The sequence below is a fragment of the Candoia aspera genome, chromosome 2, assembly GCF_035149785.1.
Source record: "Candoia aspera isolate rCanAsp1 chromosome 2, rCanAsp1.hap2, whole genome shotgun sequence".
NCBI classification, from domain to species: domain Eukaryota; kingdom Metazoa; phylum Chordata; class Lepidosauria; order Squamata; family Boidae; genus Candoia; species Candoia aspera.
In genome coordinates, this window is record NC_086154.1 from 216,268,880 (window position 1) to 216,286,374 (window position 17,495).

Consider the following 17,495-nt stretch of genomic DNA (forward strand, 5'->3'; position numbering starts at 1 on the left):
AGGAGTCAAATCTTATTTATTTATTTCTATTATAAGATTCAATAATAATAATTTAATTTAAATTATTATTAAATTTGTACACCACCTGACTCCCCATGACTCTGGGCAGTTAAATTACATTGGTATACGTATACATGTGATTCAAGTTAGATTTCTAACTACCTCTTTTCTTCCTTAAGGTATGATTCAAATAGAATTTTGTTTTCTTAGATTTATCACAAAAAATATTACCAGCAGGACATCTAGCATAGCAAAGCTCACATAACAGAACAACAAAAAAAGTGGGTATTAAAAGACAATTATTGTTTACTGCTATACAGAGGACATCTGAACTGCTAAAGCCTGCTACTCAATTAATGAGACAAATACATCGGAGGTGGAAACAGACACCTCAGGAAGGACGACATGAGTTTTCCAAGGCAGTGAAACCTAATTTTGATTGTTACACAGGTAGTCCTCACTTAACAATCACAATTGAGACTGGAATTTCAACTAATTTCGGTTTGCATTAAGCAAATCTGACCTGATTTTACAAACTTTTTTGCAGCAGCCCTTAAGCAAATCACAGCGGGTGTTAAGTGAACCATGCAGTCATTAACTGAATCATGCAGTTCTCCACTGATTTTGCTTGCCAAAGTCCAGCCGGGAAGGTTGAAAATGGTGATCACGTGACCATGGGACACTGCAATGGTCATAAATGCGAAACAGTTGCCAAGCACCCAAATTGTGATCACATGACCATGGGGACGCTGCAACAGTTTTAAGTCTGAGGACCGGCCATAAGTCAGTATTTTCAGCACCGTCGTAAGTCTGAACTGTCACTAAATGAATGGTTGTTAAGTGAGAACTACCTGTAAGGGCTCTTTCATAGCATGCTAAAGACTGTATTCCAAAGATATGCAAAATTATTGTATTTTTATTTTTATTTTAAAATGTTATTTGTTTTTTTGTAGTTGCAAGATAACAAGTACTGTAGATGTATTTTTTTATTAATAGAGGGTGCTATGACACTGCAACTCAGTTTCACAGCTCCATCTACTGATGACAAAAAAACTGCAATTATGGAACAAGCTAAAACTGGCAAGAGGGGCAGAAGAAAAACAGAAAAATGTCTAAACAGGAGAACAGGACAGGACAAGCAACAAGGTGAATTAGGAAGAAGCACAAAAAGAGGCTGGAGAGAAACCAAATGGAGTCAGTAAATGGGGAAGAGAAGCAAAGTGGAGGAGAAAATTGATGCAAATGCACATACAGAAGAGAATCAGAGGTGGCTGTGGTGGCAGGAAGTGATGGATAAAAAATGAGGAAAAAGTACAGGAGCAAAGGAGGAAATGCGGTGCCATGAGTGGAAGAGTGTTCAGGCAGCGAATGAATTGAGCAGGCCTAGAAGATAGAACTGGAGGAGGCAGCAATATCAGGAAATAAAGGACTGAGTTCGGGCACTTCAAGTAGGAAGAGGGGGAGAATGATGGAAAGAGTATTAACAAAGGGCAGAATGTTGGGGACAGGCAGAGACTGAATGCACTTTGACTGGAAGCAACAAACAGGGCTGGGGAATGGAGTCAACGGCTGCATCAGACAACTCACTTGCTAGAATTTCAGCCCTCCTGCTCTAGGGCTATTCAACATGTTGTCAGTCATTCTGCTGTCCTGCAGGTCTATTCCATACCTGCGCTTCACGTGCTTCTACAGACAAAGCTTAGGATTAAGAATTAGGAAGCATTATTCGCCAATTGCAATGTACAGCCTAGGTTTTGTCTTCCTCTTTGGAATTTGGTGATTATATATTATTGATTATATTTGTCACAACATATAATACAGCATAGGCTAAATCCAACTGATAGGAGGTAAGTGGAGTTGAATTTTCCCTATTCACCAAGCATAAAGGTTTTCATAAGAGTCAGTGAGGTGGGGGGTTAAGGTGTCAGCCCAAATTAAGTAACAGTATGCTTCTCTGACAAACAGGTAGCAGGCCAATGTCACAGACCTGAGATTCCCACCTCTCTCTGCATGCCCCTTGCACATAGAGGAGTAGCAGCAACGGTGCCCAACTAGTTTTGTGCTGTATACCATGCTAACTCAATATATCTTTCTGATAATAAAGGATATGTCCACACTTATCCACAAAACTCAAGTAAGTTATTCTCCCTTCATCTTCCAATGCTACTAAGTGCTCTAGTTATATCTAACTGTTAGCATTTCAGGAATGCCACCAATTTATACAGTAATACTTATATCTTTAAGTCCAAATGGTTAAAATTACATATAATAAAATACATTTCATACGAAAGTATTCATACAATATTTTTCATATAGATCCCATCAAATTAAGTGTGATCCTCTACATGTTAAGCAAGAAAACAACACACACCCACCCCGAGTTCAATGAAACTTCACTGCCAGGTAATATACTGTACATAGTATTGCTGTCTAGTTCTGTTACATTAAATTTATCTAAATGGCAGGTTATATTTTATACCCTTTGCCATAATTTTTAAAATCATAACTAAAATTGCACATTTTGAAAGAACATCTTCATTTGCCTACTTTCTGAAAACATATTAGGTGAGATTCAAGACTGAAGACTAGTTGAAATCAATGGGATTCAATTTATTCAGTTCATGACTGAAGCTCCATGGATTTCAACTGTCCTGTCCTGTCTATAGTTAAGTCTCCCCCCCTCTTTTTTTGCAAATAAGAAGGAATATTGGTCAACATAATTAAAATTAGACAATCCTCAAGCATGCAATTAATGTTCTACCAAAAACAAGAAAATAAAAGCACACACACATAGAAAACAGATTTAGCATTTCTAGATTTAGGGGAAATGAAGTATTTCAAAGAATAACCTGGATTAGCCACCTCCTCCTGCAAAAGCAGCAAATTTCCTCTAAAATACAGTCTGCTGCTTATGTTACCAAATATTATTTTCAATTTATCCCTTTACTTTAAAATCACTACACTACTTCACTATTTATAATTCTGCTGGTACTGAAAAAAACCTTCATTTTTCATCCATACTGAGATATCAAAGCTGACTTATATATTATATTAAAAAACTGACAAGAAAAAAGAGAAGAATATCACCTATGTTATTTATTATTAACATTATCCAAGACCAAATAACTCTCAGAATCTCTTTTGATGATGAATATAAGTCAGAAGGCTTGGGTTTGGGTGGATGATGAAAGAAAACAAAGAGACCAAATTTCATCTTTATTTTATATTTCAGCAATTGCTTCCCCCCCCCCGCCCCCCAGGTGCAGCTGCTTTATTACATTCCTGGTTGCAGCAGTGTAGGAGATGATCTTGTCTCTAGGCAGCCTTTTCTTTTTAGTAAGGAAGCAAAAGCTGCTGCAGTAAACCGCAGAAATGCCACTTACACATCATGTCAGTAACAAAGGCATATGATTTTGCACCATTTTCAGTGCAGAATCTTCCTGGCTTCCCAATATCAAACCAAAGCTACCATCATTCACCCTCTATAATACTTGCCTCATCTTCCCCTACAGCCTCTGTTTTGCGGGGCTGTTAGATTCACATCAAGGCATCTCCTCTGTTGCTTTGTGTCTCTTTCTCTGGCTGCTTCTTCTGTGACAGGAGGGAGAGGGAGGAGGAGGAGGAGGAGGAGGAGGAGGAGAACGGAGGATTTCAATGGGCTCAGTTCTCAGTCCTCTAAGCAATGAATCCGTTTCATTCTTTGTTGCCCTTTATCTGTCTCCTAAGATACTATTTTCTCCAGTTTTCTATGTCAAACCTTTAAAACAATCTTTTGTTCACTATAAAGGCATCTTTTCTTTTCAACTGCCTCCTAAGTGTACCACCACCTCCTCCTCCTAGCCTGTCAAAAACATGGATTATAATGCTAAGAATCTGCCTCTAGTATATTCTTCTAAAAGCCAAAATGAGGAGACCGGGAAAAACAACCAGGCTGCCCTCTCTAATATTTATCAGCACAGTAGCTGCATGGGTCAGCCCATCGTCACAGATACAAATGCTAGTTTCTACGAGGAGTACAATGCCAAGGTTCACCTACCCCATCTCTGATGCTGACTGCACCTCCATTCTGTCTACAGTATCCCGTAGCCTCCTGTATTCAATGACTGCGCTACAGCCAGAGCCAATACAGCCACATTCCAATCACGTGGGTGCCCAGCCCAACTCAGCCAATGGCCCTGCTCGCCTCGGGAGAATGTAACAGACTGTACTTCATACCCAACACTTCCTTTTTCCTACTCTTGTCAGTTTGCTGCCTGGACAATCTAGAGGGGGGAGGGGGGACTTGTCAATGAGAACAGGAAAGGACACAACCTTTACAGAGAAAAGAGGAAAACAAAATAAAATGGAGTCAGGAGAAAAGTAATACCTGGACTGGGGGAAAGAAACATATCCAGAATTCTTTTTATTTAACAGAAGGATTTATCTTTGCATTGAGATGGGATTTATCAAGAGTAATATTTGTATATTAATGGCAACTGATAATGAACTCAAATTGTTACTATGGAAAAGAATTAGTTCCCCTGATGACAGAGAAAGCCAGTTCAGATCTGTTTTCTATTACTAATCCTAACAGTCATCTAATCCATTTTAATTTAAATTGCAAGATCCTGCTTTAGGGTAGATTGCTAACAAAAATTACCTTCATTTCCTATTTATATGATCAAGTTTATGTAATAGTGGTAATTAATTTAAAACAATTTAAAACATTAAATACAAAAACAGTTTTTAAAGCAACATTGTGTATATATTACAAAGTTATTTTTAATTTGCTGTAATTTATAAGAAAGTCTTCCTCAGGTAGAGCATGGACACATCCATCTAATTTTCTTGGCAACAATACAGAAGTGGCTTATCACTGCTCCTTGTGGTATATTATTATTATTATTATTATTATTTTCATGGTCTAGTCTACAACTCTGGGCTATTTTTGATGGCCTCTAAAAGCAATTACTTATATCATCTTTCCAGCAACACAACTAACATTTTTTCTTCTTTAAATTGTGTTTCATTTGAGAAGCCACATGAGCTGAGTATGACTATTAATCAGGACTGCCAGTAAGATTTTATTGAGCAGGTACTACTTAAAGAAACTGGATCCCATAAACATCAACAATCTGTTCACATATTGTGTTAAGTACAAATCAGAATGGTTGGTTTCACACAACCTATTAAATCAAAATCACATACTACATTTTGGACATGAAAACTGAGTTATACTGTGGTTATCTCCAGCTCCAATTCTGAATCTCCCAATGTCCCAAGTTCAGTCTCAAATACCTGTAAAACAAGTTTTATTGTTTGGAAGCCTAACTCATTTGGAAAATTCCTTTGTCAAGTACACTACAAAACAAAATGCATATAAATAATTAGCTTCAGCAATTCTATAAATTAAAAAAAATGCACGTGTAACAGGAAAGCCTATGTTTGACCCACTACATCCATGAAGCGCAAACTCACAAGGGTGCCACAGGATTGCAAACTACAAGATCAAGGTAGGTGACAGTTTTGGCCTAGGGGCATCATGAAAAAATTATTGAGACACCAAGGGCATTGTTTGGAACTTATAACAGAAAAACATGTTTTAAATTAATGCTTTAAAATAATTAAAAAACATACACTTATCTCTTTAATAATGAAATCAAATCCAGCTTTTTTCTATTGGCACTTGAGATTACTAAAATTGAACAAAAACAGACCCATTTTCAACATCACAATTTTTTGCTACATTTGTGTGTGTGATACAGTAAGAAAACCAAGCACATTAACCATGACCAATTTTGCAATGAAGCTATTTAGACCATCACACAAAAACTGTCAGTTGTAGCTCCACCTACTCTAGTTAAATCATTGCCTCACTGATCACTGTCATCTTCAAGGATAGAATAATATAAGAAACACACACACAAATCCTATGCAATATCTAGCTTCCCTACTTTGTTAAGCTGGGGTCATCAACTCTACCTGAAACCAATGCTAGAGATTCCCCTTCATCCTATACCAGCCTATAAATATATTTGAGTGACACATTTGTATATGAAGGATTTTCAAGCAAGATAAACTGCAAAAATAATAGCTTTTCATTCAACTCCTTTTGAAATCCTATGTGTATTACATACATATACTGTAAACATTTATTTGCCTTAAATATAATGAATACAGATCTAAATTTAGAGTATGCCCAATGAAATAATGGGACTTCCGGACAAATATAAGACTCATTGATTTCTATGGTCTAACTACATCTGGATCCAACGGTTCATGTTTAACTGCACTTCAGCTAATCAAACATCTAAGTGTGATCATCTACATGACAGGGATGAAAAAAGGTAATTTCTGGGAATCTTTCAAATGGGAAGAAATTTTATAATTAAAATGGATACTATTTCAAGAATTCTATTTTAAAAAATGGTACAACAATATATTTTTTAAAAAAACATGTTATATCACTGACTTTTGTATGAAAAGTAAAGGGAACAAAAATATGAAAAAGGTCTCTTGTGTTTGTCAGTTATTTACAAAAATAATTTTATATTAACTGGTGTAGTCTGAAAATGAATTATATAAGATATACATTGATTTGTATTTGTGGTAACAACTCAGATTCATCCTTCCTTATTTGTAATCAAACTCAAATTAGGAGGGAACCTTGTCTAGCTACAATTTAACTAATTAAGTGCCATTATAAATTCTAACATCTGAAATAATATTTTAAATTCTAACTACTTACAAGAAATTAATTTATGAATATGGAAAATGGAAAAGCTTGTTATCAGAAAATTTTAATCAGAGACAATGATGTTTTCAAACTTGCCAAAGTAACATAATTAGCCATTATATTTTGCAACAGGAATGGCATACAAATATTCTTGCAAGGTCCAGTACATTCACCCAGCACCAATGTGAAAAAAACCCACTAACATAAAATATTTTGTCAAGGCTATTTGACACCACATATATTACATCAACAATGTGGAAATTGGGGAGATAGGAGCTGGGAATGTAAACATGATAAAATTAATTTATGCACAAATAGTAGAAATGACTGGGAAAAGCTATAGCGCTGCATCAATAATTGCATATCTTTCTATATGGAATGATATGACAGTCCTACTTCAATATGAAGATAAAGAGATTCTGTACATAAATATCTGAGGAAATACTGGTTATCATTGTGAAAGAATAGTTATGAAAAACTGGGAGAGTTGCAGAAATGAAGGTCGAGTGATGTTAGAAATCAGTCTTCAGCCTAATATTTACTGCCTTTAATTAACTTTTCAAGGGCCAGCTATATTTTACATACAGTACTAACTGATAGCATATTTCCTTCCTGTTTGTTCTTTTTCACATTGGATATACTTAGATAATATAATAGAGTTTTACATATAGAAAGATATATTTATAAAAATAAAAAAATATATTTAAAGCCATGTTATATATTCTACTCCAATTAATACTATAAAAATAAACCTAATTTTAATCTTTTTACAATTACTAATTTAATGTAGTACTACCAAAGACTTTTCTGAAGCAAGCTATTTCAACAGCTGAAGTCAAGACATTTTGTTCCTCAATAGAAATAAGAATAGCATAAAGACCTACTTTTTCATGCTAACAGAGAAGTACACAAACTCATTGCTTAAAGAGGATGACGAGAACTCTTTTCCCATTCAATTTACTCTTTTAAATGCATTACACTTGAAACATTTTTGGAAAAAGCTTCCTGAGCCAAGTCCAGTTCTCAAGGTCTAACAATGACATCTAATTAGTGAGCTGTCACTTGAGCTGGCACCCAAACGTTTGTGAAATACACAACTCCACATTAATTCAATATTGCAGAGGCACATAAGTAGCAGAAAGCCAGTTTTTAGCATGTAAAATAAAACCAAAGAATACTATTAATATAAAGAAATTTTATACTTTTTAAATCTTAATTTGCTGACTTTCCCTATTAAAGAAAAAATGCCATGCCTGTTCCTTGGTTTGAACTGTAATAGTGTTACAATTTATTGTTCACAGAGCAGTCACAAAGTTCAGAGGCAGCATAAGAAAATTCCTGATTTTCATACTCGATCTATTCCAAAAGAATTATGAATTGAAACTGCACCCAAGTGCCCTCAAAATTCTTGAACAAAACTGATTGATACACTGGTTCAACACTGCAATGTGACTTTCACTATACTGTAGCTGAGAATCTATGCAAAATGCTACATCGGAACAGCAATGCTCGTAATGGCTACCTCATTACATGCTATTGTAGGTGAAGGGAAGACAGTGGTGCTACTGGAGGTAACTCACATGTCACTTTCAGCCACCATAAAGCCAGATACAGTTGTGTAATTCTATAGATACCTCCTACCATATTTTTAATTTGTTGTAAAAGGATTACAACCACCACAAAAAAATGCAACTCTTAAATATAAAATTGTCAAATACACAGGCAGCAAGTCTTGCTTAAGAAGACTGCATATGGCTTCTGTTAACATAAGCCCTGTGTCATTAACCATTTATAATTATTTGAAAAATAATTAGGGTGATCTGGAATATTTTCTATATTATTTCAAGTTCTTGAGCACAGATGGCTATCATAGGGTAAGAAGAAAGTTTCTATTAGAGACTGGTAACTGGTTAAAGAATACATAGAGGGTACTCCAAGAATAGGCACTGAAACCCATGCTTTCTTCATGTTTCTAAGTGATCTAATTAGCGGTGAGCAACAAAGTGATCATGGCTTTGGACAACATAAAAGTTAAAATAAAATAGAATAGCTCTAAGAAGAACTTTCCAAATGGAGGATTGGCTTCAAGTAGCAAAAGAATTAAATGTAAACAAGTAATTAATACAAAGTGGAGCAACCCCCCCCCAAATTAATAACATATATATTGATGGAGACTTGAGTTAGCAGTGACGGAGCAGGAAAAGGATTTATGATGGTGGTAAATAATGTAATGAAAACATCAGTATGTAGTGTTTGTGAAAAATGCAACTTCCACATTGGGATTAGGAAAGGAATTATACTACAGACCAAGCTGCCTATCATGGATAATAGAATGGGTAATATCTCTAAACAGTAGAATATCAATAATAGAAGAAGCAGAACTAGTTAATGGACTTGACAGGTAGTGCTTTTTATTCTAAGGACTTCTAATTATGATAAAAAAGACTTAATTACATATGCCAATATGATATATCATAATTCAGAGAATAGATTAAAGATACAACAGGAACTGCACAATGAAGGATGGAATTTACCATAGTTAATACATTTATAAATAACTGTAAAAATAAAATGCAATCTCAAAAAAGAAGGAAGAACTTTGAGAAAGATGACAGAATCTGAAATGCTTATACAAAACCAAGATCAGTTACTAGGACAGTTTTATAAACTGTTGCTGAAAATATGACACCCAGGCAGAATAAATTAAAAACTGTATGACAAAATGAATGCAAAGTTTGAGAGAAATAATTACAGTGGACCAATGGAAAGAACTATGGAAAAGATCAATAAAATTTACTCCAAGCTACAAGTTAAGGGAAAACTGATATATCATGTTCTACAGGTGGCATATAACTCTATGATTGCCAATATTGATAATGTATATAACAATAAATGTCAGAAATGCCATAACAAAAAAAGGAACATTTTACCACATGTGGTGGTCATGCAAGAAAACCTCTCAAAAGTACTGGAAATACATTAAAAATCCAGAAAAAATTAAAAATAAAACTTGAACTGAAACCACAGATGTTTTTACTAGGCATAATCCCAGAAAACATAAATGAAAAACATTACAATTTATTAAGATACATGTTGACCACAGCAAGAATAAACCTGGCACAACGTTGGAAAAGGGACACAGTGCCTATGATACCAAACTAAGAGATTAAAATTGGAGAATATACTGCCATAGGGCAAATTTGACAGTATGTATCCCTAACAGAAGTTTAACTAAGTTCAAACAAGAATGGCTCCTTTACATATAGTATATCACAGAGCCAGGCAGATTTAAATATCTGGAATATGGTGTTTAAGATTTAAATAGAAATGTTTGATATAAATGGAAAGGAAAGGGAGAATGTAATCCACTTTTTCTTTTTTCACTATGGCTTTCTTTTTCTTTTTTAATTTAAATGTAGTAGGGTTTTTTGTACCATCTTGCTTTTTTTTTCTTTTTTCCATTTTCTTTGCATTCCAATATTTCCTTTTTTATATTCCTTGTATTTCAATACTTCAATAATAAATTCATTTAAAAATCATTAAGTTTAACCGCTTTAAGTTAAAGGGAATTAAATTAAATTAAGCTATAAAGAACTATTAATCATATTTATATTACTGTCAATAATGCATTTATAGCAGACCTACTGATACCAAAAACAAGATCAGCAGAAAGCTAGTGGACATGTAGTTCCCCTGGTATCTATTTAGCTACAATTTGCTGGATCAGATAGGTCTTTAAACAGATTCAACTCTGCTCTTATTGTACATGGTAACCTGCCCACATTTTGATGGTTTCAATGCAAAGTAAACAAATGGAAGATGCTCAGAGAAATTTAATTTCCTATCCCATCACCTGGATGCAGCTTACAGATTCCCAAAACTTCTCCATAGGATGGGTTAGTTCTCCACTTTTATTCTCACCAATAGTAAACTATACTACTTTCATGTATTTCTTTAAAAGCAGGGACACGGGAAATGCGTAATTAGTAACAATTTTATTACACTCAAGACTGAAATCATACTGAAGACCTGTAAGACCAACCAACACTCTTGAACAGAAGAGTGAAATGCTGAGTCCATGAATACAACAGGCACCATTACTTCCAATTGGATGATGACAGAGGAAATTTATGAAAGCAGAAAATGAAGGATGTAGAGGAGGAAAGGAAGAAGGAATACTAGAAAATTCGTATCAGAGGTAAAAACGGAATTGAAGCAGGATAAATGTAGCACAAAGTTCTGCAGGAGCTCAATAAGCATTTCTACTAGAAACTAGGAGACTGAGAGTTCTAGTCCCGCCTTAGGCATGAAAGCCAGCTGTGTGACCTTGGGCCAGTCACTCTCTCTCAGCCCAACTCACCTCACAGGGTTGTTGTTGTGGGGAAAACAGGAGAAGGAAGGAGTATTAGGTATGTTCGCCGCCTTGAGTTATTTATAAAAAATAATAAAGTCGGGATAGAAAATAAATAAATATTTCAGGTAACAAAGTGTCAGAAGCAAATGAATGACTGAACAAGTCACACAGACATTTCAGATCAGCAACTTCAGAAAAGCTGCATTACATTAGCAGGCTGAAGTGCTATGGAAACCACAAGATGCTTTCAGCTAATTTCTATATATCTTTTAGATATCTCTCTGAAGGCTCCTTACAAATCCAAACTGTAACAATCACTAAAAGCACCCAGAAGTGGGTATGGATCAAGATATGGCTTTAGACAAATGCAAACAAAACTATATCCCTCAACACAAAGCAAAGTCATGATAAAATCTGATAAGCAAGTCCTTATTTTATAATCTGTGACTGAATCTTCTGCATGTTACCTATATGTACATGGGACTGGAGAAAATGTCTTTAAGAACTATCACAAGCTGTGACAGAACACCAAGATGTCCAATTTTCAAACACAAAATACCAAAAAATGTAGAAACATCAACTGTCTACTTTTGCTAAATCTCCAAATCTTCTCTCTCGACAACTTACTATAAACTTTGCATGATCTCTTTCCCATCTTTTTTAACTTTACATCTCTGCAAATTTTGTTTCCCATTATTGCCAGTTCAACTTTGGAAAGCTGAGAATACAGTTACATTTCCAGAAACTTCACATTATGGTTATTCTTCTAGCAGTTAAGAAGCTATTCTCTCGGACTGAGCTTTTTGAAATGAAGTGAAGGGAAACAGAAGCATGACATCAAGAGGAAACAGATGCTAAAAGACCTTATGATCTTCTTTCATAAATGTTTTGAGTTGTTAGAATTGAGTCAAGTCACTTAGTAAAGCCTTATTATAAAATGGAAGGTTAATATTTTCTTTATATGATTCAATATATTTTTCAAGATTTGGCTGCAAGAAATACCTTATAAGATTTTGCAATCATTTATATAATGATTGATATATGATGATGAAGTCCCAGAGGGGGACATTTATTCACAAATAGGAAGACAGGGAACACCATGTGCTACCAATTTTGTTGTTTATTCGTTCAGCCGCTTCCGACTCTTCGTGACTTCATGGACCAGCCCACACCAGAGCTTCCTGTCAGTCGTCAACACCCCCAGCTCCCCCAGGGATGAGTCTGTCACCTCTAGAATATCATCCATCCACCTTGCCCTTGGTCAGCCCCTCTTCCTTTTGCCCTCCACTCTCCCTAGCATCAGCATCTTCTCCAGGGTGTCCTGACTTCTCATTATGTGGCCAAAGTACTTCCGTTTTGCCTTTAATATGATTCTCTCAAGTGAGCAGTCTGGCTTTATTTCCTGGAGGATGGACTGGTTTGATCTTCTGGCAGTCCAAGGCACTCTCAGGATTTTCCTCCAACACCACAGTTCCAAAGCATCTATCTTCCTTCTCTCAGCCTTCCTTATGGTCCAGCTCTCGCAGCCATATGTTACTACGGGGAATACCATTGCTTTAACTATGTGGACCTTTGTTGTCAGTGTGATGTCTCTGCTCTTAACTATTTTATCGAGATTTGTCATTGCTCTTCTCCCAAGGATTAAACATCTTCTGATTTCCTGACTGCAGTCAGCATCTGCAGTAATCTTTGCACCTAGAAATACAAATACCTTTCACTGCCTCTACATTTTCTCCCTCTATTTACTAGTTATCAATCAAGCTGGTTGCCATAATCTTGGTTTTTTTGAGGTTGAGCTGCAAGCCAGCTTTTGCACTTTCTTCTTTCACCTTCATCATAAGGCTCCTCAGTTTGCTTTCAGCCATCAAAGTGGTATCATCTGCATATCTGGGATTGTTAATGTTCCTTCCAGCGATTTTAACTCCAGCCTTGGATTCCTCAAGCCCAGCATGCCGCATGATGTGTTCTGTGTACAAGTTGAATAGGTAGGGTGAGAGTATACAACCCTGCCGTACTCCTTTCCCAATCTTAAACCAGTCTGTTGTTCCATGGTCTGTTCTTACTGTTGCTACTTGGTCATTAGTGCTACCAATACCTGTAGTTATATTTTTTAATGACACTATGATCAAATATAGATTAGGTATGAGCAATTTTAGTTTTAAAGAAAACAGGCTATTTTATTTTAAAGAAAAGCTACTATTAAAATGGGCTTTCTAATGTCAGTCTATAAGGGTTGTGCACACATTACCCTCTCTTGTAAAAAGACACTTCTGTATGTACATGTAGCCTGCCATGTAGAATTTCAAAGTTATTCCAGTTACAGATACTTTCAGGAAACTCCTTATATACAATCTGGAAACTGCTGCTGATGGCAAAGAAAGCTTTTCACAGCTGGAAAGATCTAGATAAAAACTGATCTAAGATGTTATAGTTAAATATGGAATGCTTCCTCAAAGATGGAGACAGAATATGGAAAAGATCATATGGAGATAATTTTTCTCTGTCTCAGGTTATTCAAAAGTATTTGGCATAACATTAGAACAGTGAAGCACCATAAAACCTTTATAATTCACCCTACAAAAAACTTGTTAAAGAAGTAATCACTAGTTCTATCTTCCAGACACAAAATACTCATTGTATCACACAAATCTTACCATAGTTGAACAGATTTTTAACTCTGGTTCAGTTCTGAGAAAGCATGCTAGTAGTTGCATCCAAGTGGCATAGTGATTGCTTGGAGGTACCATAGGGAATTATAAATCTCCAACACCTTTCATATTAATGGTAACTCTACACACAAGAGCAACATATTATTTACAGATTTAATAGTACTTACCACTAATCTCATCAAAGCAAGTACCATATAAGAGTAAAAGTAGTTCAAGCAACAGATGTCACCACTGAATAACTCATGGAAAGAAACATTCACAAACATACCCCTCCCAAAATATACTGCAATAAAGATTCACTTACCTGAAGAATAAAAGTCAGATTCCCTCTGCCTCCATACAATGTGATATCTAAGTAGGTAAAATATATAATGGAAGGATTAAAAGCAACATAAACCTTGCTTCAATAAAATCATAAAAACTTGAAAAATCTGAATATTTCTAACACTGATGCTCAGTGATCAGTGAATCAATATACTGATTTAACAAAATCCAGCTCACCTCATTACCTTCCCATCAGCTAAATATAACATTGATGTGTACATTGCATATTTGTTAGCTCGGTTCCTTTACAATACTAATAATTCTATAAAGATAAAAACTCAAGGTTAAAGTAACTAGTAACCATTGTTATTTTTCCCAGCTCCTGACAATGTATTCAAAAAATGTATTATCTTTTCTGCCATTATCTGAAAAATGCTTTCTTTTTATTGGCCACATCATGTGAGCTTTATAAAGCTGCTTATCATGAAGAGATCCATGAAACTACCCTATACCAGCCAAATACAGTTCATTTTGTCTGGTACTAGTTCTGTAAGTTTCAAACATGAAATATTCCCATTTTAACTGAAGATGCTAAAAATAGAACCTGGGACCTTTGGAATAAAAACTATGCATGCTCTACTAGTGAATTATAGTGTTCCCACAAATATCATTTCAACTGCTTGAAAAGTGCACTGTACACACCAGTACCAGAAGGTACCAAGAAAATAACAGATTGGTGTGCATCCTCTTGGAGCAATTTAGTAATCTTCACATTAGGCAAACACTACAGGTCCCCAGGAAGCTTTTTTTGTTACGTTATGTTATGCTATGTTATGTTTTTGGCAGTTCCATCTAGGAGCTATAGTATTTAAAATGGCTGGGACCCAGATCAAAATTGCTACTTCATTAAACTTATGTATGGACTGAAAAGGGTAAGGGGAATCACCGCCATGTGAGTTGAGAATAACAGTAAGAGTAAAGTTTAAGAGCCAGGAGAATGTTACTGAGAGTAGAAATCCTACTTCAGTAAATATTAAAAGTACTACTGACTGTAGCAAGTCAAGACACACAATGCAGACATTAAGACTATTCCACACCTCAAAATGTACTGATAAGACTTCTAGATTTTTTGACAAAAAGATTCATTAATTAATGTTGCTTTGTGTACACCTGTAATTCACCTGTTAGTTACACTCCACAATCTGCAACTCACCCATACTATCCAAATTACTCTGAGCCTTTTTCCTAAAAATCCCTATCTACCTTCCCTGTACAGTATAAAAAAGCCTTAAGAATCCTGGAAGGGAACAAAAGCCTATCTGATCCAGCATCCTGTTTCCACAGTGGCCAAGTAAAAGCTTAGGGGAAGCCCCCAAACATGAAACGAGCTTCTTACCAAGCCGCAATGGACCCCAACCTCCCAACTTTTTAGAAAAGCTTAAGCCAACAGGCCCTTGACAGTTATCAAACTCCAGCATTTTAAGCAGCACATCGTATTTACCAAGATCGTCAAGCCCTGTCTCCGATTCGCGCAGGATTGCCATACTTGGATTTCCAGAAGCCAGCCAGACAATGGGGCGATAATGTCTGCGATCCCGTAAAAGTGGGAGGCTCTGAAAGACGGAACGCCCCTTAAAAGGCAGGATCGCTTTGGTTGGCAAGTCAATACACCAAGACAGTCTGCAGCCAAGGCTAAGAGACAAAAAAAAAAAAGGCCAGGCAGGCAGGCAGCGTTCTTCATTGCAGCCGCCGTGACCGGGGAGAAGACGCGTGCCCGCCTAGAGAAGGACTCCGCCGAGAGCACATACTCACCTGCCCACCTTGTCGCGCTCCACACCCAACAGCGCCGCAGCCACCGCAGCTCCCCGAACTCTGCCGCCGCCTCCGTCGCGGCCGGTGCTCGGGGGACTCGGCCCCACCAAGGAACCAGGAGATGACCGCCCACACATCCGGGGCGCCGGGCAGGCCCTCGAGGACACTGCTTACAAGCGGGGGCGACAGCGGGCAAGAGGGGAAATAGTACCTCTCGTCCCGCCACCTTGACCCCGCATTCCCGAGGTGTACAGTGTTCGAGGAATCCTCACTGCTCAGCACGGTCCTTGCTTCAATCGGTACCAGACCTCCGCCGTCCTTTGCCCTCCCCGCAGTTCTACCTGCTGCCGTCACCGCCCCCTTCCTTCCCTTACTGTAACTCCCTCAGCAGCCTCTCCTACGCCATCTTGCTTCGGGAGCCTATTTCGGACGCATGCGCAATACATAGAAATCCCGGCTCCAACGGAGCTTGAGCTGCTTCTGGTAGAGCTAACCGGAATGGGAAAGAAAGAGCCGAGTACGCCTGCGCTTACTCACACCTGCTGTGTGACAGAAACACCCGTCGCTAGTAAAGAGGCGGAGCTTCGATCTATTTGTTGCTTGCCGTGAAGCTGCGGGAAGGAAGTGTGGAGTGGTGTTCGAGGTTAGCGCGATCGGCTTCGCTTTTAGGTTTATGAAGTTAACGATTGAGAAATCCTGTGGGAAGAGTGGCAGAAGCTGAGCCGTTAGCTGTGTTTTCAGCACGCTCTGAGTCACAAGCTAGTCATTCATGTCTTACGCTAGCTCTCTATGCGAACTAAATCGCTATAGATCTGTTGCGAATTCAGAAAAAAATAGGTTGATTGATGAAACCCTGGTTTCATTAAGCATGGACAAGTGTGTTGTTCGAACGGAGCCGTATTAAAACTACGGGGTGGGGGGCAAACAGGATTGAAGTGAGTTTGGGTTCTTAACAGAGATAAAGCAGTTGGTCTGAAATGAGAATGCAAATAACTAATTCCACAGAGAAGTATTTTCTTGAAGGGTCAGTGAACATCTGGAACAACATTCCAGATATGTTGGGTTGTAACTCCCATCATCCAACTAAAGAATCTAAAACTCCCACTTCCTCCCCTAGCTCTGTTTATGATACTAGGGACTAGTATTTTGCCTTTGTTTAAAAATGAATGTGTTGTTTGCTCATTGGTAGTGACATAGTAAATAGAAGAAAAGGATTTAGTGGTGCATACATCATGATCTGATTCATATATTGTACTGAGTTATGGTTTGTTGAATAAGCCCAATGGCTGGATCGTACGTTGTACAAAACCATAAATCAAACTACAATGCTGGATTTACATAACAAGCTAAGGCAAACTTGAACAAATTTCATTATGGCTTAATACTGTACAGTGTACAGATCTAGCTGTTGGATCAAATATAGATTCTGTTAAGGATCTGAGCAAAAGAAAAGGGTCTTAAATGTGTCACTTTCTGTTTTTCACTTATTAGCTTCGTATATACCAACTTGATGGCACATAATCATGTTTAAGAATAAAAACTATTTTTGTGTGAAATATCTAGAAATTTGGGCGGTGAAATGTGTGAAAACTCTGCTAAGTTCAGTAATTTTGGAAGAGAAAATTGCTGCAATTCTGGAGTTGTTAAAAGTTAGTTTGTCATGCATAGTTAGAAGAGACAA

General features: G+C 36.9%; 1 protein-coding gene across 1 annotated transcript in view; it reads right to left on the reverse strand.

The window, feature by feature from the left end:
- Window positions 1-16,190, reverse strand: part of APC (APC regulator of WNT signaling pathway) — a 78,970-nt gene extending 62,780 nt beyond the window's left edge. The window contains exons 1-2 of the mRNA XM_063295331.1: window positions 15,815-16,190; window positions 14,043-14,089 (exon numbers count right to left, since the gene is read on the reverse strand). The gene's annotated coding sequence lies outside the window, so the exon portion shown is untranslated. The remainder of the gene's footprint in view (window positions 1-14,042; window positions 14,090-15,814) is intronic.
- Between the last annotated feature and the right edge of the window lie 1,305 nt (window positions 16,191-17,495).